The sequence below is a fragment of the Nicotiana attenuata genome, unplaced genomic scaffold, assembly GCF_001879085.1.
Source record: "Nicotiana attenuata strain UT unplaced genomic scaffold, NIATTr2, whole genome shotgun sequence".
Lineage (NCBI taxonomy): Eukaryota > Viridiplantae > Streptophyta > Magnoliopsida > Solanales > Solanaceae > Nicotiana > Nicotiana attenuata.
Window position 1 is genome coordinate 319,240 of NW_017670609.1, and position 22,352 is coordinate 341,591.

The following is a 22,352-nucleotide window of genomic DNA, read 5'->3' on the forward strand; positions in this document are numbered from 1 at the left end:
CCTGCAAACGCAACGACTGGTTTACCTTGAGTCTCCATAGCAATGCTCGACCAACTAGCTAATAATCAACGACATCCGAGGCTCCTAGATTTGCACAAAAAAATGTGCAGAAGCGTAGCATGAGTACACCCTAGCGGTACCCAGTAAGTATCAAAACTAACCTTGGTGGAGTTGTGACGAGGAACGGTCAAGACACCACCGGACTAAACAACCTGAACAAGTATAAATGTAGAACTAACATGGTACAATATCAAGTTACAGCTAGGCATGATGACAATAATAATACAATGTTTTGTGATAAGAACTAAAAGCAACAGTTGGCAACGAGACACAACAGGGAATAACACATAAGAGTAAGCTGAACATAGTTCAAATCCACCAAATAAAGGAAAACAAGTGACAACTCAATAGGAACAACTCTTTCACACTAGGTTTATCCAAGAATTTCCATGAGGTACCAAACCTCAAAATCACAAATCACGGGTCCCAATTTGTGAACCCTAATAACATGGCATCTTTTGCCCACATTACACTTCATAATAACACAGACGACTCACGTGCCAAAGGAGTGACAATATCTATCATCCGCAAGGACCACTTACGCGCCCACAATAATAATGACTCATGACTGCCTAGACAACTTACGTGCCAACAGAATAACTCTCACACATGAGGCAAGTACATGGGAGTACATGTAAATAGTCCAAACGTCAGGATTCATCTTCTTAGACGATATGGGTGATTTATTTACGTGTATGCTTGTGCAAGTGTTCTACCACAGTTCAAGTCGACAAGTAAGAGTAGACACAATGAATGGCACATAAGGAGCGATCACAATAAAATGTAAAGTGTAAAAAAGACAGTAATGAAATTGAAACAACGAATAGCATAACAAGGTTAGCTACATAGAACTAAGCAAATAGTGCAACACCGAGAAAGACAATTAATAGTATGCTAAGGAAACAATGATCAAAGACAAGTACAAAGGAATGGGGAAATGACAATAAGAGTCACTACCGAGGTATCGCCTTGTAGTCTAAAATCACAAAATGAATCACAATCTTTCCTTATATCACCGTGGGAGCCATTGTATTTAGTTTTGAGAATCATTCTTCTCGAAATAGTATCCCGCATTTAAGCCCACCTTATTACACCGCATGACTTCCAGTAGTTCCCCTACTAGCCACGCGTATCAAGCCAACCTTATCTCACCGCATGCGTTGCAACACCTAGACCTTATACCACCGTATGCATATCAATATCACAACGTATCATAAGTTGCACCTCCAGTGCCCAAAATCACAATTTTCTAGAGAAACAAGAATAACTGAATTTCACAATAAGGAGCCCATGACTCAACCACAACATACATCAACAACAATAAATACAATAACATGAGAATACGACAAGTAAATCATCACAAGGACTTCAGAACACAAAGAAAACGAGCTCACAAAAAGACACAACTAGGAATAATGGTCTCAACAAGAATAGCTCAACAAGGGAGAGATAATGTGTAACAATGACTCCACAAAAGTACAATTCAACAACAAGAGAGATAGCATGAATCAATGACCCCAAATAAGAATACGTCAACAATGGAAGGACTAACAAACTTCAATTAAGGCTAAGCAATTACGGAAGAGATAATGATAATTTCAATTAAGGTTAAGCAAATTACGGAAGAGATACTAATAACTTCAATTAAGGCACGTAAGAGTTTAATCGACAATAAGGGTAGAACACGAATCAATTAATTCTAAATAAGACACGTAAGGGTGAATTTAGTATCTGGGGGATTTAACATGACAAAATAGCTTCATATCTAATGAACATAAGATTGTAAGAACCTTAAATGGTTAACTTTACAAAAATAAGCCCGAGCACATACTTGTCACCTCCCTTCACATGACACAATTAGCACAAATGACTCAAATCCTAAGGGGCAGTTTCTCCCACACAAAGTTAGGCAAGATACTTACCTCAAAGAAGCTAGACCGATACTCTAAAATGACCTTCTCGAGTGAAACAACCTCTGGACGGCTCAAATCTAGCCAAAATAACTTCAATTCATAAATAAAACACATAGGAAACAAATACGGATAATAAAGCTTCGATCTTTAATTAACACCAAAATGTCATCCAAAAGGCCCGCACCTCGGAACCCGATAAAATTCACAAAACCCAAACACCCATTCCGGTAAGATTTCAACCATACCAAAATTATCAACTTCCGACATCAATTCGTCCTTCAAATCATCATTTTACATTTTGAGAAAGTTTTGCAAAACTTCCCGTTTCCCTCAACTCAATCCACTTATTTAATGATAAGAATAAACATGGAATCATGAAATATAATAAATTATGGATGAAGAACACTTACCCTAATGATTTTGTATACGGCAGAATCGGAGGGTCCGATTTCCCGTCATCAAGGCATTTCGGAAGATCACCTCGAAGCCTCGAGGTTGCAAAGATATGCTCGAGTCTTCTTCTTCGAAGCTCGTCGGCACCCTGTCTGAAGAGAATGTCGGCCGAGAGTAGAATTAAAATGGGGAGTCCCCAAGATGCGGCTAAATTGACAAAGCCTAGCCGGGCTACTCTGAACCCTAATCGGGGTGTCACGTCTAGCCGTTCCATCTCTATACCTTTACAGCTAATGTATGTCTTACCATATAAGCTTCCCCCCTTCTATACAAGGGGGATTTTTACTATTTCATGGGGAACTGATGTTGCTCGAACTATACTACACAAGATAAATAATAACTCTCTCTCTCTTTTCTCTCTAACGTACTCTCTCGATATTGTTGCTTTATTTTATTATCTTCATACTTGTTCTTCATTTATTGCTTATCATTGGTCATAAAGAGGCTTCTTTAATATTATCGCATCTGTTAGCCCTTCCCCGACTGCCCCTGATAGCTCGAGCCTGAGATCGGGAACCGACCTCGAGGCCCTAAATGGACTAGCTCGAGGGCTATCTTTCGGTTTGATTACAATTCCATTTTAGCTTGCATCTCATCCTTAAACATCTCACACATAGCATCAACTGCTCCACAACTAGCATAAAAATAGATCACGTATTTTTAGAGTCCCATCAACAAATTTAATTGTTATTACCATTTTCACGGTAAACAGTTTGGCGCCCACCGTGGGGATAAACATAATAATGATTATCTTCTTGCTAGTTTCCTTACGCAACGCAAGTTATCTTTCACACTTCTTCTTGTCCAAGATCTTCGATTTTAGGTCAAAATGTCTGGCTCAATGAACAGAGTTGAGAACAACAACCTCGAAAACCACGGAGAAAACAGTGTGGCTGTTCCAATCGTCGACGCGCCACCACTGAACCCCGATAATGCACCTGGACCGATCCCAGCGGATGCGGGTTCGCAAGACGCACAACAGGTCGACGAAACCTCACACACCGACAGGAGCATACAACAAGACGACCAACAGGAAGCCCAAAAAACCCCAGCTCAGGAAGAACAGGAAGTCAACCTTCATGTTATTTTTGAAATGTTGCAGGCATACCAGCTGGCTATCGCTCAGCTTCAAAGCCATCCAAAACCTCCCAGCACCGTAGCACCGGGAACAACTCCCCCGACCGAACAGGTATCGGAGAGATTGTGCAATAATGGTTCGATAGCCGACCCTGCTATCGTAAAAATGCTTGAGGATCTTACCAGAAGGATCGAGTCGAGCGAGAAAATGATATCTGCCAACGACAAGAAGGTCGAAACTTACAACTCCAGGGTCGACCAAATCTCGGGCGCGCTCTCGGTCCTGAAAGGCGTAGACTCGAAGAAGTTCGTGCAGCGGCCGTTCCTGGAGGAAACAGCTCCAAAACCCATCCCAAAGAAGTTCAGAATGCCGGAGCTCCCGAAAAACAACGGGACTTCAGACCCCAACGAGCACGTTACCGCCTACACGCGCGCAGTAAAGGGCAATGACATAAAAGACGACGAGATCGAGTCCGTCCTACTGAAGAAGTTCAGGTAAACGCTCTCAAAGGGGGCCATGATGTGGTACCATAATCTAGCTCCCAACTCTATAGACTCAGTTTTCATGCTGGCAGACTCCTTCATAAAGGCACATGCCGATGCCATCAAAGTAGCAACGAGGAAGTCTGACATATTCAAGATCAGACAAAGGGAGAATGAAATGCTGCGGGAGTTCGTATCTCGCTTTCAAACGGAACGAATGGAACTACCCCCGGTCTCTAACGACTGGGCGGTACGGTCCTTCACTCAAGGCCGGAACGAGCGGAGTTCAGTGGCCTCAAGCCAGCTAAAAGAAAATCTGATCTAGTATCCTACCGTAACCTGGTCAGATGTCCACAACCGATACCAGTCAAAAATTAGGGTCGAGGATGATCAATTAGGAGCCTCTTCGGGCTCAGTATACCCGAACAAGATCTGAGCAAAGGAGTCGAAGCCAAACAAAGAAAGGTATCAACCATACACCGAAGACAGGAGAAACGCCCCAAGATGCAACCCGCCTCGCAATGATCGACTGGTCAACTGAGGGAAAAATCCTCGAGGGTTGATTAACAGAGCCGGATTTGACAGAAACACGGGGCCAACAGGGGCACTACGCCTTTCAGAATACAAATTCAACGTTGATGTTTCAGACATCGTGTTCGCCATCGGCAAAATCAAGGATACCAGATGGCCCAGACCTGTATAATCGGATCCTTCCAAAGGAACCATAACCTAGTATGCGAATTCCACAACACGCATGGCCACAGAATCGAGGATTGTCACCAGCTACGAGAGGAAGTGGCCAGGTTACTCAGCAAAGGTCATCTCAGAGAATTCTTGAGTGACCGAGCCAAAAATCAGTTCCGAGAAAGAGAGGTGGTCAAGAAGAATGAAGCAAACGAGCCACGACATGTTATCCATATGATATTAGGGGGCGTCGACGCTCCTCAGGAACCCGTGATGAGAAGGATAAAAATATCCATCACCAGAGAAAAGCGAACCCGGGGATATGTACCCGAAGATGCCCTCACATTCAACGAGGAGGACTCCGAGACCCTGTCCCAACCTCATAACGACGCACTAGTAATCTCTTTCCTCGTAAATACGTTTAAAATAAAATGTGTACTCGTGGATCCAGGTAGCTCAGCCAATATTATTAGGTCAAAGGTAATAGAGCAGCTCGGACTGCTAGGCCAAATCGTGCCCACCACTCGAGTCCTCAACGGATTCAACATGGCAAGCGAAACAACAAAAGGAGAAATCACTCTCCCGGTTAGCATGGCCGGCACAACCCAAAATGTCAAATTCCATGTCATCGAAGGAGACATGAGGTACAATGCCTTGTTCGGACGACCTTGGATACACTGCATGAGAGCAGTGCCGTCCACCCTCCACCAGATGATGAAATTCCTAACAAAATATGGGATTAAAACCGTCCATGGGGAGCAACACGCGGCAAGGGAAATGTTCGCGGTGCACAACGTGGCACCGACACCAATATCTCCACGCTCGAGAGAGCCTAAGGATAATCAAACTACATCTTCGGCTAAGCCCGATTAAACACAGCAGAGGACCGTACCGAGTCCTCACTACAAACAACAGGGGCATACCGGACCTCGTAATGTCGCCAAGCGCATCCCATAATAAGGAATAACCATCTCCCTTTTCATTTTATACTAAACCTTTATGCAGGCACCCGACCAAAGCAGTCAAAAACGCTCACCCAGCTCGAAGACCTTAAGGTTTTAAAGGGCATCCGTTGCACTCTTTTCCTTCGACCGAGCTTTTGTCCCGAAGAGGGTTTTGCCGGCAAGGTTTTTAACGAGGCAATACCTATATGCTACCTAAGGGGAATCCCACAAGTCTTCAAAGCTTCTTTTGCTACCAATCGTGAACATCGAAGGACATCCTCTCGGAAGGTAATCCGCCTAGAAGAGACAAGAAATGCCAATAAGGGTCCTAATGGGAAATGTTGTACCGGACCAAACGGTCGGATGAACCGTGTCCGCACAGCCGAGCTCCCGATGGCGGAGGCACATGTACTAGCACCAAATAATCAAAGAATGCTTTTTTGCCAACATGACTCATGCTCCAAAGAAAACCCAACATTTCGCCAAAATGGTTCCTTCATCAAAAAACATCCTGAATACTCGGAGACTAGCGCCAAAGAACTCAGAAAGCGCGCGACCTTAGGGTCGGAATCTCCAAAGTCGTAAGCCCTCAATGAGGCAATCCTAAGCTCACGAGTAGCGACCCTCGAGCCAAAATGAACTCGATGACTCGGAGACTGTCGCCAATCGTAATTCAGCAATAAACCCGAGGCCGTAAGACCCCGAGCGGGCAGACTCGATATCGTAAGACCTACATAAGGCGACAACAAAAACTGTACGACCTCAAGCAAGGCATGAAGCATACTTATACCAAGTATCAACAACCTGTAAGACCTCAAAGGCATGAAAATTTTGTAAGACCTCATTACAACCATAAACTCGATCCCGAAGTTTAGGATATATATCGAATTTGTAAGACCCCTAAAAAGGCATAACCTTGATATAGACGCCTAAACTACTATACTCGAGACCAAAAATGGCTCCGGCCAGACGCAAATGACTACGGTCATACGGCTGTACCAGCCAAACTAACGCGACTCGGGGATGCCCTAAACAGGCAAAAGAGCTTCGACCATGTCAGCTCCAAATCACAAGGCTTCGAGCTACTCAGCCTACGAGCCAAACCATACGAGGTGCTCGAACATCACCGCGAACGATTGGAAATCGAGGTTCTTCCCGAACCGATGACAAGTCAGGCAAAATCATTGCAAAAGTCCTTAACGAGAGGAAAATAAAGCCTACATATGCCTAAGGGAAAAGCGTATGAGCCATTGTCGCCAGCCTAACGTGCCTCAAGGCCACACACATGCCTAAGGGCATAGCGTAAGAGCCATTGTCGCCAACTTACATAAAAGATCGCTTCGATCAAAGGCGTAAGAGCCATTGTCGCCCGCCCAATACAAACATAAAACTTGAGGGTCAAATGAGCTTGAGTCGTAGCCCGACTCGGAGACTGAATCCAAAAGAGTTAAAGCGTAAGAGCCATTGTCGCCAGCCCATGCAAACACAATCAGCCCTAGAGACATTCACATAAATGATCGCTTCGATCAAAGGCGTAAGAGCCACTGTCGCCGGCCCATGCAAACATAAAAAGCTTGAGGGATATATGAGCTCGAGTCGAAACCCGAATCGGAAACTTTACCCTAAATAGTTGAGCAAAAGCATAAGTGCTCAAATGCCTGCTTACACTAAAGGTCGCATCGATCGAGTGCGTAAGAGCCCCCGGGCCTGCCTAATGAGATCCAAGAATTTGAGGATTCTCACTAACTCTGAAACCAGTCCACCTGGCCAAAAGCAAAACACAAAGGGGTATAAAAGAACTAAAGCCGCAAAGGGTTTTGTCTTTTCATATACATACGCGGAAAAATACATTCTCCGTCTACAAACATACTCTAAAAAGGTACTACATACGGGATGGTGAGGTCTACGCCCCACCCCCGAGAAGCTATGGCCTATCGGCCTCATCTTCACTCTCCTCGGCATCGGGCAAGAGTAACCGAGCATCGTGTTCGTCCGCCCTTGCTCACGCCAACTCTTCCGAGAGAACAAAACCCCTGGCACTGATTTTCTCGAGAACCTTTCTCCGAGACTTGCAATGAGCATATTCTTCAATCCTCTCTCCACGATCGAGGACCCTCTTCAAATTGACTTGGGCATCGGTAGCATCCTTCAAATGAATCGCCATCTCCTGATCGGCCTTAGTACGATTCAGTGCCACTTCGGTTCGAGCATCAACGATCTCAGCCCTAACCTTCGAAAGTTCGGATTCAAGCTTAGTGATCATATCCGCTTGAACTGAAGCATTGTCACAATCTAAGCAGAGTTGGACCCCGAGGGCCGGAAGTTTAGCCAAGACATCTTTTTCCTTTGAAGCTCGAACCTGCGCCCAAGCTCTCAGCTCGCTACAGTCATTCCTGATTCGGTCGGCCTCACCCCTAAGACTCTCTAGGGCCTCCATCTTTTTCTGTAGCTGAGATAGGCGAAGAGTTAACCTTAGAAGTTAAAAAGCGAAACGCATACTCAACCAGGACAGGAAGTTACCTGCTCCGTCAAATAACTCTCGTAATTTGAGCTCCGATACACCTCACATCGCCAGTGTGCCAACTCGACTTCCTTCTCCTCGCAAAGGAGCCTAAGGGGTCTACCCTCATCCAGAGCTTACCGGAGCCTAGCTCCATAACGCAGCAGCTCGGACCTAAGCCTGTCAAAGGACTGCAAAATGAAAAACCCGATAAGGAAAGGAAGATGCGAATTCATGGGGCGCATATCGAAGCTCACCGCAAAGTGAAGTAGGCGGACTTCCTCGAAGGCCGAGCACACATCTGTTGATCTAGTCCCCTCAGCCCCGGAAGAATCAAACCTGGTTGAAGCACGATCGCTCGGAGGAGCCACCTTTCCAGAACCAGAAACCTCGGGTGCAGTAGGCTCGGGCGGTATTTCCGTCTTAGAAGCCCGACCCCGTTTCGCCTTGCCATGAGCGCCATCGCCCTGCAAGTACATTTCCAGCTTACTGTTGCCGCCCTCTGGCTCGAAAGTTGGCAACCCCTCCTCCTCCCCGGAGGAGCACAACCTCACATTTGGAGGCTCTCCGATATCTACAACAGCAAGATTAATACATGAAAAGGGAAAAATGTCTCTCCAAGTGAACAAGGAACAAGGAAAGTGCAGTATATACGCGCACCGTGATGTTTTGCTTCCCATCTTCTCCAGGACACAACTCGCCACCTACGCTCGTCGCAAGTCGAGCGGGTCGCCAGCTTCCGGACCCAACCAGGCAGATCAGGAACTTCGCCCAGCGACAATGAGATTACCGCAGAAAGGAAGGAAACACGATTACTAAACTAGCTTCCGCCATGAGCACATCTGAGAAAGTACGGGACGCTCCACTCACGCGAATAGTTCTATTCTTTAGGGAATGGCATAAGTTCCACAGGGATAACGTCAGCTGTCCGAACTCGGACGAACCGACTAACCCACTCCCGATCTCCGTCTTCCTCATCATCAACAACAAAAGTCATGGACGAATGTAACCGCAAGGTTAGAAGACCGCGGTGGTGAAAGGGCCGGTACAGCCTGACGAGATGACTAAGCGTGAATTCAATCCCCGCCTTCTCTGCAAAAAACCTCATCATCAACACTATTCGCCAAAATGATGGGTGTATCTGCGCCAAGGTAACCCGGTACTTTACACATAAGTCGAGCACGACCCTGTCGAGAGGTCCTAGTGTGAAAGGACACGTGTATACATTTAGGAATCCATCGATGGGGTCCGTGATATCCTCGTCCGGGGAAAGCACCTATAGCGCTACCTCCCCCCCCATCCGCAGTCTCTCCTCACCAACTCAAGGTACTCCTCTTTGATCGAAGACATAGTCTTCAAAGTAAACTCTCGCAGGGCCTGAGCACTAGGAGCGGAACTCTCCCTCGCTACCAGGCAAACCCTGAAGTAGCGGTCATGGAAGAGCAAAAACGGGAACCTACACATGCACTGTAATGCTAAGGTGACGAAGGACTCGACGCAGAAATGAAAGGATAGCTTTCTAAAAAAGTGGGATCTCCCAAGAAGCGGAAGCAACCCCATATATATATGGAAGCAGCAACGGTCCGCCTGCCCAAGATAGGCCCCGGGAGGCCAATGACTTCGATGCAAGTCCCGAGGTGGTACCCAACCTCGAGGAATGCTATCAAACAAAAGTTAGGCTTTAAGAAGCCAACGGCGCCATCTCCAATTCCGAGGTGGTACCCAACCTCGTGGACCTCCATCTGCAAAAAGTTAGGCTCCAGGAAGCCTTCATCACCATTACAAAGCTCAAGATGGTATCCGATTTCAAAGATTCCCCTCGAGAAGAAAAACGAGCATTTCGAGCTCCGCCCATAGAGGCCCGACCTCAGGACACCGCCTAAATCTGGATAACCCCCTCATCTGGGACCTATCTACAACGTCTTAAAAGGCTATCTAAGCCAAGTTCAAAGCAAATCTCCAGGTGCCCGAAGCTGACCCTCACTCAGACACTGCTATCAAAAACTTCAGGTCTCGAGGTACTATCTCCATAAGACTCGAGGGTCCCGACGACCCGAGTCTGTCAGACCACTACGGGCTCAGTCCGAGGAACAACGATGGACTCAGAAAGGAGCCATTTCTATCAACCAAAGACCGGAAAGAATACTCGCATCCGAGTTAGATATTGACAATTGTCAACAGAGATATACATTCAGGATCCCCACCAATATAAAAGAATATGGCAAACATCAAAGGCAGAAGTCAAGGAAATATCTTTATATTCATGAACATTTGCTTACAACGGCCCTCGAGGGGTCCTTACATATGATTACAAAAGCTTACAAAGGATCCCTACACAGAAACAAAGAAGCAAAGGGATACACATAGCAAAAGACTGAAAGCCTAGCCTATTCTTAAGGGTGCAACTTCGGCGACAGCATCCACGGATATCATCCCCTTGGGTACATGACCTCAAAGACAATATCTTCCAAAGCGCCATCCCCTCAAAGCTTTACCTTGACCCCCCAAATGGCATCTTCAAAAGGGAAGATGTAGGAGGGGAAAGCGATGGTGAAGAGCAATTGGCAAAGGGGAAGCCGGAAGGAGCGAAGAAGTGGCTGGGTGAAAAATCTGGCTGGTGCGAATTCTGCCAGCACCGCTATTATAGAGCCACTTCTTAGGACGTTGCCCCGGTACGGGATGCAATAGTTAGTATATGAGTGCCACCACACCCCAAGGAATCCAAAAGGGATGTAATGCGCCGAGCCGGGGCAGGAGGGTGAGCAACGGAGTATAGTCCGAGCGCCCTCATGAGCAGCGGTGTAGAGTCCGAACATCCATCTGGACAGGAAGAAGTCGGTCGTCCCTGTATCTTCATCTCGAGATGACAACAACAATAATAATGGTGAAATAGCGGAATCTCGCTCAACAAAAGGAAGTTCGGGGAGTAAACCTTGGCACGACCGATATAAGCTCGGCCAGACGATTGCAAAACCATGGACCTCAATCATGGCGAATGATGGTTAAGAATGGAAAGAAAGGAAGATGTGGCAAATATAGGAAGGTACTTGGGTGAAAGATTAATCCCAAGAGGATTCCATATATAGGAAAAGGGGGGGGGGTAGCGTAACCGACGACTCCATTATCATCCTTGAAAAACGTAACAGCAGGCCCGTTTAATGAGTCCTGGGGAGCTGAATCGACGTCGACATTATGACTTTGAAGAACGAGAAACCGCAAGGCTTTCAATAAACTTGGAAAAGCAAAGCGACGAAATGTTTTCGGTTATCATAACGGCTTATGTCACATGCTGCATCGTCAGTGTGACATTATCACAGGGAGCTTGGAGAGCCGGACATCAAATTCATTTCCTATCACTTCGCTCTAGGATATGCGAAGACTATCTGTATACGGTAGAATCGGAAGGTCCGATTCCCATCATCGAGGCATTTCAAAAGATCACCTTGAAGCCTCGAGGCTGCAAAGATACGCTCGAGTCTTCTTCTTTGAAGCTCGTCGGCACCCGGTCTGAAGAGAATTGTTTACTGTGAAAATGGTAACAACAATTAAATTTGTAAATGGGATTCTAAAAATACGTGATCTATTTTTATGCTAGTTGTTAGAGCAGATGGTGCTAAGAATATAAAGTTTGACGATGAAATACGAGCTAAGATGGGGTGATAATCGAACCGAGGGGCTTGCTGCCCTGGCTTCAGACCAGTCGATGGAGGACCTCGAGCAGTTTAGGCTCATGCATCAAGGAAAGTCATGACTTGCAGTTTAGGCTCGTACTTCGAGGAGCGTTGCAATATCCGGGCTCGATCTCGAGCTATCGAGGGTAGTCTGGAATGGGGCAACAGTTAGAATATGATCAAGCAAGGCTCTTTATAGCTAATACCAAGCAATAAATGAAGAAGAAGTAAGAAAGTAATAAATGCCAAGGGTAGCTTTGAACGAGTAAGTTAGAGAAAAGAGTGAGAGAAATATTATTGATCTTATGGAGAATAGTTGGAGTAACATCAGTCCCTTACAAAGTAGCGTGGGTTCCTTTTATATAGGAGGGGAAACCGGCTATAGTACAACATGCATTATTTATAAAGTATGGAGACGGGACGACTAGACGCGACGCTTCGGTGTAGGCTCTGTCAGACTTAGCCGTGTGCCTTGGGAACTTCCCCTTCTGTTCTGGCCTCGACCTCTATCTTCTTTGAGTCGGGCCTCGACAAGCCTCGAGAGAGGAAAATTGGTCGTGGCTCCACACCCTCGGGGTCTCGAGGCATTCTTCCGAGATGGCTTAATAGCGAGAAATTAAGTCCTCTGATTTCACCGCATACAGATAGTCTCCGCGTTTCCTAAAATGAAATAATAGGAAACGATTTTGAATCGTCGTCTCAAGGTCATCATTGCCGTGACGTCAGCCGTCTAAGAGCATTAAATGCCATGCCCCAGAGAGCTGTGCAAGGCCGCCGTCAAACAAGGAAGTCGGACGTATTAAGATTAGGCAAAGGGAGAACGAAATGGTGCGAGAGTTTGTGTCTCGCTTTCAAACGGAACGAATGGAACTACCCCCGGTCTTTGACGACTGGGCGGTACAGGCCTTCACTCAGGGCCTGAACGAGTGGAGTTCTGTGGCCTCGCGGCAGCTAAAAGAAAATCTGATCAAGTATCCTGCCGTAACGTGGTCGGATGTCCACAACTGATACCAGCTAAAGATCAGGGTCAAGGATGATCAATTGGGAGCCCTTTCAAGCTCAATATACCCAAAAAGGCTCTTAGCAAAAGAGTCGAAGCCAAACAAAGAAAGGTATCAGCCATACATCAAAGACAGAAGAAACGCCCCGAGACGCAACCCGCCTCGCAAAGATCGACCGGTCAACCGAGGGCAGAACCCCCGAGGGTTCATTAACAGAGCCGGATTTGACAGAAACACAGGGCCAATAGGGTTACCACGCCAATCGGAGTACAACTTCAACGTTGACATTTCAGACATCGTGTTTGCCATTGGCAAAATAAAGGATACCAGATGGCCCAGGCCTGTACAGTCGGATCCTTCCAAAAGGAATCATAACTTAATTTGCGAAATTCACAACACGCATAGCCACAGGACCGAGGATTGTCACCAGCTGCGAGAAGAAGTGGCCAGGTTACTCAACAAAGATCGTCTTAGAGAATTCTTAAGTGACCAAGCCAAGAATCAGTTCCGAGGAAGGGAGGCAGCCAAGAAGAATGAAGTAAATGAGCCACGACACGTTATTCACATGATATTAGGAGGGATCGACACTTCTCAAGAACCCGTGATGAGAAGGACAAAAATTTCAATCACTAGAGAAAAGCAAACCCGAGGATACGTACCCAAAGATGCCCTCACATTCAGCAAGGAGGACTCCGAGACCCTGTCTCAACCTCATAACGATGCACTGGTAATCTCTTTCCTCGTAAATACATTACAAATAAAACGTGTACTCGCGGACCCGGGTAGCTCGGCCAACATTATCAGGTTGAAGGTAGTAGAGCAGCTCAGACTACTAGACCAAATCGTGCCTGCCACTCGGGTCTTCAATGGATTTAACATGGCAAGCGAGACAACAAAGGGAGAGATCACTCTCCCGGTCAGCATGGCCGGCGCGACTCAAGACGTCAAATTCCATGTCATTGAATAAGACATGAGGTACAACGCCTTGTTCGAGCGATCATGGATATACTGCATGAGAGAGGTACCGTCCACCCTCCACTAGGTAATGAAATTCCCAACAAAAGACGGGATTAAAACCGTCCACGGGGAGCAACACGCGACAAGGGAAATGTTCTCAGTGCACGATGCTGCACCGACGCCAATATCTCCACTCTCGAGAGAGCCTAAGGACAATCAAACTACATCTTCGGCTAAGCCCGATTGAACACAGCAAAGGGCCGTACTAAGTCCTCGCCGCGAACAACAGAAGCGTACCAGACCTCGGAACGTCGCCAAACGCATCCCGCGATAAGGTATAACCATCTCCCTTTTTAGTTTATATTTCATTCTAATCCTTTTATATAGGCACTCGATCAAAGCAGTCAAATACGCACGCCTAGCCTGAAGACCCTTAGGTTTTAAAGACATCCGTTGCACTCTTTTCCTTCGACCGAGCTTTTTGTCCCGAAGAGGGTTTTGCCGGCAAGGTTTTTAACGAGGCAACTCCTATATGCTACCTGAAGGGAATCCAACAGGTCCTCAAGGCTTCTTTTTCTATCAACCACAAGTGCCGATGGACGCCCTTTCGGAAGGTCGTCCGCTCAGAAAAGCCAAGAGATGCCAAGTAGGATCCCGATGAGAAAATGCTGTACCGGACCAAATAATCAATAGCGGAGGCACATGTGTCAAATAATCAAAGAATGCTTTTTGCCAACACGATTCATGCTCCAAGGAAAACCCAGTGTTTTTCGCCAGAACGATTTCTCCATTAGAAAATGTCCCGAATACTCAGAGACTGGCGTCGATAATTCGACACCCGCATGACCTCAGGGTCGAAAATCCAGACTAATAAACCCCCAACGAGGCAACACAAAAATCATTAACTATCTCCAAAAAGAAAGCATCCCGAATACTTAGAGACTGGCGTCAAAAAACTCCGCAAACGCACGACCTTAGGGTCGGAATCTCCAAAGTCGTAAGCCCTCAATGAGGCAATCCCGAACTCACGAGTAACGGCTCTCAATCCAAAACAAACTTTAGGACTCGGAGACTATCGCCAATCGCCATTCAGCAATAAACCCGAGGCCGTAAGACCCCGAGCGGGCAAAATCGATCTTGTAGAACTTACACAAAGAAACAACACAAACTGTAAGACCTTCAAGCAAGGCATGAATCATACTTGCACCAAGTATCAGCAAAACTGTAAGACCTCAAAAGGAATGAAAAGTTTTGTAAGACCTTATTACAGGCATAAAATCAATCTCGAAATTCAGGATACATATCGAATTTGTAAGACCCCTAAAAAGGCATACCCTCGATATAGACGCCTAAACTACTATACTCAGGATCAAAAAATGGCTTCGGCCAAACATAAATGACTACGGTCATATGGCTGCACCAGCCAAACTAACACGACTCGAAAAGAACCGGTTAAGCAGGCTACCCTCAACAGGAAAAAGAGCTTCGACCATGTCAGCTCCAAATTATAAGGCTTCGAGCTACTCAGCCTACGAGCCGAACCTTACGAGGTGCTCGAACATCGCCGCTAACGCCTGGAAATTGAGGTTCTTCCCGAACCGATAATAGGTCAGGCAAAATCATTGCAAAAGTCCTTAACGAGAGGAAAATAAAGCCTAGCGAGCCTTAGGGCCGCACATATGCCTAAGGGCAAAGAGTAAGAGCCATTGTCGCTTAACGAGCCTCAGGGCCGCACATATGCTTAAGGGAAAAGCGTAACAACCATTGTAGTCAGCTTAACGAGCCTCAGGGCCACACACACACACCTAAGGGCGAAGCATAAGAGCCATTGTTTCCACCTTACATAAAAGACCGCTTCGATTGAAGGCATAAGAGCCATTGTCGCCCGCCCAATACAAACGTAAAACTTGTGGGTCGACTAAGCTCGAGTCGTAGCCCGACTCGAAGATTGGATCCAAGAGAGTTAAAACGTAAGGGCCACACAACACATACAAACATAAAAAGCTCGAGGAATATATGAGCTCAAGTCGAAACCCAACTCGGAGACTCCACCCGAAACAGTTGGGCAAAAGCGTAAGTGCTCAAAATGCCTGCTTACACTAAAGGTCGCATTGACCGAGCGCGTAAGAGCCCCCGGGCCCGCCTAATGAGCCCCACGGCCATACCACGGATCTGATAAATCTCATTGACTTTGAAACTAGTCCACCTGGCCATAAGAGAAACAAAAGAAGGTACATAAAAACAAAAAAGCCGCAAAAGGGTTTTTTCTTTTCAAGTACATAAGTGGAAAAATACATTCTCCATCTACAAACATACTCTAAAAAAAGGGTACTACGTACAGGATGGCGAGGTCTACGCCCCGTCCCCGGGAGCAACAGCCTATCGACCTCCTCTTCACTCTCCTCGAATCGGACAGGAGTAATCGAGCATCGCGCTCGTCCGCCCTCGCTCGCGCCAACTCTTCCGAGAGAACAAAACCCCTGGCATTGATTTCCTCAAGAAACTTTCTCCGAGATTTGCAACGCGCATATTCTTCGATCCTCTCTCCATGATCAAGGACCCTCTTCAACTCGGCTTGAGCATCGGTAGCGTCTTTCAAATGAAGCTCCATCTCCTGATCGGCCCTAGTACGGTTCAAAACCGCTTCAGCCCGAACATCAACGATCTCAGCCCTAACCTTCGAAAGTTCGGATTCAAGCTTCGCGATCATATCTGCTTGAACTTAAATGTTTCCATGGGCTAAACAGAGGTGGACCCCGAGGGCTAAAAGTTTAGCCGATGCATCTTTCTCCTCTGAGGCTTGGACCTGCGCCTGAGCTCCTAGCTCGATACAGTCATTTTTGATTTGTTCGGCCTCACCCCTAAGACGCTCCAGGGCCTCCATTTTTTTCTGCAGCTGAGATGGGTGAAGAGTTAACCTTAGAAGATAAAAAGCGAAATGCATACTCAACCAGGGCGGGAAGTTACCTGCCCCGTCAAAAAGCTCTCGTAATTCAAGCTCCGATACACCTCACATCGCCAGTTTGCCAACTCGGTTTCCTTCTCCTCACAAAGGAGCCTAAGGGATCTACCCTCATCCAGAGCTTTACGGAGCCTAGCTCCATGACGAAGCAGCTCGGACCTAATCCTGTCAAAGGCCTGCAAAATGAAAACCCAGTAAGAAAAGAAAGATGCGGATTCAGGAGGCCTCATCGAAGACCGAGCACATATCTATCGATCTAGCCCCCTCAGCCCCAGAAAAGTCAGCCCCGATCGAAACACGACCGTTCAAAGGAGCCATCATTTCAGAACTAGTAAACTTGGGCACGATAGGCTCGGGCGATGTTCTCGTCTCAACGGCCCGACCCCATGTCGCCTCGCCACAAGCGCCATCTCCCTGCAAGTGCATTTCCAGCTTATCATTGTCATACTTTGGCTCGAACGTCGGCAACCCCTCCTCCTCTCTAGAGGGGCACAGCCTCACCTTCGGAGGATCTCCGATACCACAACAACAAGATTAGTACATAAAAAAAGGGAGGATGTCTCTCCAGATAAACAAGGGACAAGGGAAAAGCAATATACACACGCACCATGACGTTTTGCTTCACACTTTCCCCGAGATGCAGCTTGCCACCTGCGCTCGTTGCAAGTTGAGTGGGTCACCAGCCTCCGGACGCAACCAGGCAGATCAAGAACTTCGTCTGGCACCCATGAAATCGCTGCAGAAAGGAAGGAAATGCGATTACAAGATTAGCTTTCTAACATGAATGAATCTGGGAAAGCACAAGATGCTCCACTCACGCATATAGTTCCATTCTTCAAGGAATGACATAAGCTCCACAGGGATAACGTCGGCCGTCCGGACCTGTATGAACCGACTGGCCCACTTTCGATCTCCGCCTTTATTATCATCAACAACAAATTATATGGACGAACGGCACCGAAAGGTTAGCAGACCTCGGTGGTGAAAAGGTCGGTACAGCCTGACGAGATGGCTAAGCGTGAATTCAAGCCCAACCTTCTCCGCGAAAAACCTAATCATCAACACAATTCGCTAAAACGACGGGTGTACCTGCGCCAAGGTAACCCGATACTTTACACAAAAGTCAAGCACGACCCTGTCGAGAGGTCCCAGTGTGAAGGGATACATATATACATTCAGGAACCCATCGGCAGGGTCGGCAATACCTTTGTCCAGGGAAAGCACCTGTAGCGCTACCTCCTCCCCCCATCCACAGTCTCTTCTCACCAACTCAAGGTACTCTTCCCTTATCAAATATGTAGTCTTCAAGATAAACTCCCACAGATCCTGAGCACCGGGAGCAGAACTCTCCCCTCTCTAACAAGCGGACCTCAAAGCAGCAGTTATAGCAATGGCAAGACTAGAGGCACTAAAGCAGGAACCTACACAAACACCGTGGTACTAAGGTAACCAAGGGCTCGATGCCGAAAATGGAAGGAAATAACTAAAAAGGGAATCTCCCATGAGGCGGAAGTAACCCCATATATACGCAGAAATAGCAACACTCCGCCTACCCGAGATATGCCCCGGGAAGTCAATGACTTCGAACGATAGTCCCCAGGCAATACTCGACCTCGAGGACCTCCATCAACGTAAAGCTAGGCTTCAAGAATCCAACAAACATCATCTACAGTCCCGAGGCAATACTCGACCTCTAGGACCTCTGTCAACATGAAGCTAGGCTCCATAAAACCTCCAACACCATTATGGGGCCCGAGATAGTAGCTGAACTCGAAAGAACCCCCCAAAGGGAGGAACATGAAATTCGAAGCTCCGCCCAAAGAGGCTCGGCCTCAGAGCACCGCCAAAATTCAGGTAATCTATCATCTAGGACCTATCTATAGCGTTTTATAAGGGTTATCTTCGACAAGTTCAAGGCAAAGCTCCAGGCGTCCTAAGCCAACTTCACTCAGACACCGCCCTCAAGAACTTCAAGTCTCAAAGTATTATCTCTATGAGACTCGAGGGTCCCGATGGCCCGGGTCTATAAGACCAATTCGAGCTCGGTCCGAGAAACAACGGTGGGCTCGAAAAGCAGCCATTTCTATCAAACAAAGCCGAGAAAAACACTCGCATTCGAGCTAAATGTTGATGATCGGCAGCAGAAGCATACATTCAGGGTCCTCACCAAAATCAAAGGAAATATAGCAAACATCAAAGGCATAAGTTAAAAAATATCTTTATATTTATGGGAGTTTGCTTACAACGGCCCTCGAGGGGTCCTTACATATGATTACAAAATCTTACAGAAGGTTTCTACTCAGAGATAAGGAAACAAAGGGGAATATGCGAAGCGTAAACCTAGTCTATCCTCGAAGGTTCATCTCCGGTAGCAGTATCCCTGAAACACCGCCTCCTCGAGCTTGCGTCCTCAAAGGCGATACCTTTGACCACCACCTCCTCTAGGTTCCCAGCTCAATCCCTCGGAATAACATATCCGAGGGAAAAGACGGAGAAGAGAAAAGAGGGAGGATGCAGAAGAGGCAGAAAAAAGAGACATAGCCCGCCGAAGCCAAAGGTTCAAGATCCGGCGGGCCCCAGCCTCGACAGCCGCTTGTGCCATTTTATCCCTTGGAAAAAAACCCAAGGAATGAAGTGCCACACCAGGCCAGGGTAAGAGAGTGAGCAATGGTGTAGAATCCAAACGCCTGTCCGAAACGGAAGAAACCCCTCCCCATGTATCATCATCTCGAGTAAGTAACAGCAGCAATAGTAGCCGTGATAACAACAGCAGCAGCATCGAGATGGTATAATCTCGTTCGACATGGAGAAGCTCGGGCAGGAGGCCCCTATACAGCTGATAAGGACGTTGCCATACAGCTTTAGGGCCGTGAACCCCAAACATAGCAGTTAACAATAGGAGAAGATGGTGTAAAGACAGCAAAGAGGAACAGATGAATGAAGTAAAGAAGACACTTAGCTGAAGAAATAGCATCAAAGTTTGCCCATTCATCAAAGAACGCATAAATCACACGGTCTTCGATGTCTTCGAAAGACGGATCGGCAGGCGTAATCAATGCATTCTTGAAAACTGAATCGACGGCGGTACTGCCGCTTTGAAAAGCGAGAATCGACAGTGCATTGAATGGCGTCGAAAAGACAAGTCCAAGGGATTTCCCGGTTGTCACAAAGGCTCACATCATAGACTACGTCACCGATATGACATCGGCGGAGGGAACTTAAAGAGTTGGGCATCAAATTCATTTCCTATAACTTCGATTTAGGAAACACGGAGACTATCTGTATACGGCAAAATCGGAGGGTCCAATTTCCCGTCTTTTAAGCATTTCGGAAGATCGACTCAAAGCCTCGTGGCTGCAAAGATGCTCTCAAGTCTTCTCCCTCGGGGCCCATTGGCACCCGGCCTCGGGAGGATATTGATCGGGGCTAAAGCAGAAATAGGAGTTCTAAGACACGGCTGAATCTGTCACGGCTAAGTCTTGCAAAGCATAGCTAGGCTATTCTGAGCCTTACTCGAGGCGTCATTTCAGCCGTCCCATCTCCATACCTTTACAGCTAATGTGTGCCTTACCGTATAAACTCCTCCCCTTCTATATAAAGGGGGTTCTAATTATTTTATAGGAAACTGATGTTGCTCCAAAGGCTCTACATGAAATATATGATAACTCTCTCTCTTTCTCTCTAAGATACTCTCTCGACATTGTTGTTATATCCTATTATTTTCATACTTGTTCCATATTCATAGCTTGTTTATTGCTTATCATTGGCTATAAAGAGCCTCCTTTAATATTATTGCATCTGTTAGCCCTTCCCCGATTTACCCTTATAGCTCGAGCCCGAGCTCGAGACTCGACCCCGAGGCCCCAAATCGACCAGCTCGAGGCCCCGAACGGCTATCTCTCGGTTCGATTACTGCTTTATTTTAGCTCGCGTCTCACCCTTAAACTGCACACTTACAGCATCTACTGCTCCACGACTAGCATAAAAATAGATCACATATTCTTAGAGTCCCATTAACAAATTTAATTGTTATTACCATTTTCACGGTAAACACAATCCTTGATGAAATGTCTTGGCTTGCCACATTTATGACAGAGATCATTATTCTTTGGCTTGCTAGAGCTTCCCCTTTTTGTAATGCCTCCATTCCTGCGAACCATCTTCTGGAATCTTCTTGTTAGGTATGCCATATCACCATCTTCATCACTTGACTCGTTGTTTTCTGTTTTGAGGACCTGGTTCTTCTCCTTCTTGGGCTCTCTTCTTTCACGGTCTTTCTTCTTTTTCATCTCATATGTTTTCAGATTGCCAATAAGTTCATCTATAGTTAGATCCTGCAAGTCCTTTGCCTCTGTAATGGCATTCACTTTGCTTTCCCAAGAACTAGGTAGCATGCTTTGGATCTTTCTAACCAGCTTGTTTCTTGGAATAGTTTCACCAAGAGAGTGAAGCTCATTAATTATGGAGGTGAACCAGGTATGCATTTCTTGGACAGATTCATTGTCTTGCATCCTGAAGAGCTCGTATTCAGTTGTGAGCATGTCGATTTTGGATTGCTTGACCTATGTTGTTACTTTATGAGATGTTTGTAGGGCTTCCTAAATTTTTTGGCTGACTGACATGCTGATATCTTGTTGTATTCATCCGGTCCAATACCACATACCAGAATTTTCTTAGAACGAAAGTTCTTCTCTATGGCCTTTCTATCTGCATCGTTGAATTCTTTCCTTGTCTTGGGAATGGCTCCTGGTGTGTCACCAAGGTTTTTGGTAGGAACAAATGGTCCATCACATATGAAATCCCATAGCTCAGAATCTTTAGCCATGAAGAAGTCATGCTAGTTTTCCACCATCCATAACTGTCCATTGAACCTAGGTGGTCTGTAAGTAGACTGGCCTTCTTAAAAGTTTGGAGGAGCAACCCTGAGGATCCTTTCTAGGTGTTAACCTGATAGAAAGAACCTGCTTTGATACCAATTAATAGAATATAATGGTCCACTAAACTCTATAGAGAACCAGGTTCTCTATCAGGTCCAACAGTACACACACAAAACAGTAATTAAATGACAAGAGGAATTTTACGTGGAAAATTCCCAGCTCAACGGGATTAAAAACCACGACCTACCCTTGTAGGATTTCAACTTTACTACTGAGCAAATTTTAGATTACAACCTATGCAACCTAGGAGTTAACCTCTTAATCCCTCACTAACTTGCAATACTCTATTACAAGCCACTTTGTAATAATTCTATTACAAAGATTTTACAACATGACTAACTCTAGCCAAGACTCAAACACACTGGTTTAAGGTTTACAAATGGGTTCCTATAGAATGCTTCTAAACAAGCTAGATAGGAATTACAATTAAAGAACTATTACAAAGTTACAACTCAACTAAGGACATACAATAACTCTATGTGGGAACTGGTCCGTAGTTGTTTTGTTATTTGTTTTTGAAGCACTTGCTAACTGGATAGTCACGTTGAATAAACTTGTCAAATGTTCAAGTGGGTTGTTTTACCTCTCTTGCATGTATATATACATACATGACATCACTTACAATGATGCAAGTGGTAGGTGAAAAGTATTCACTGGAAGGTTGACTGCAGCACTGTTCTGCACAGTAGCATGTGCAGGCAGCAACTTTC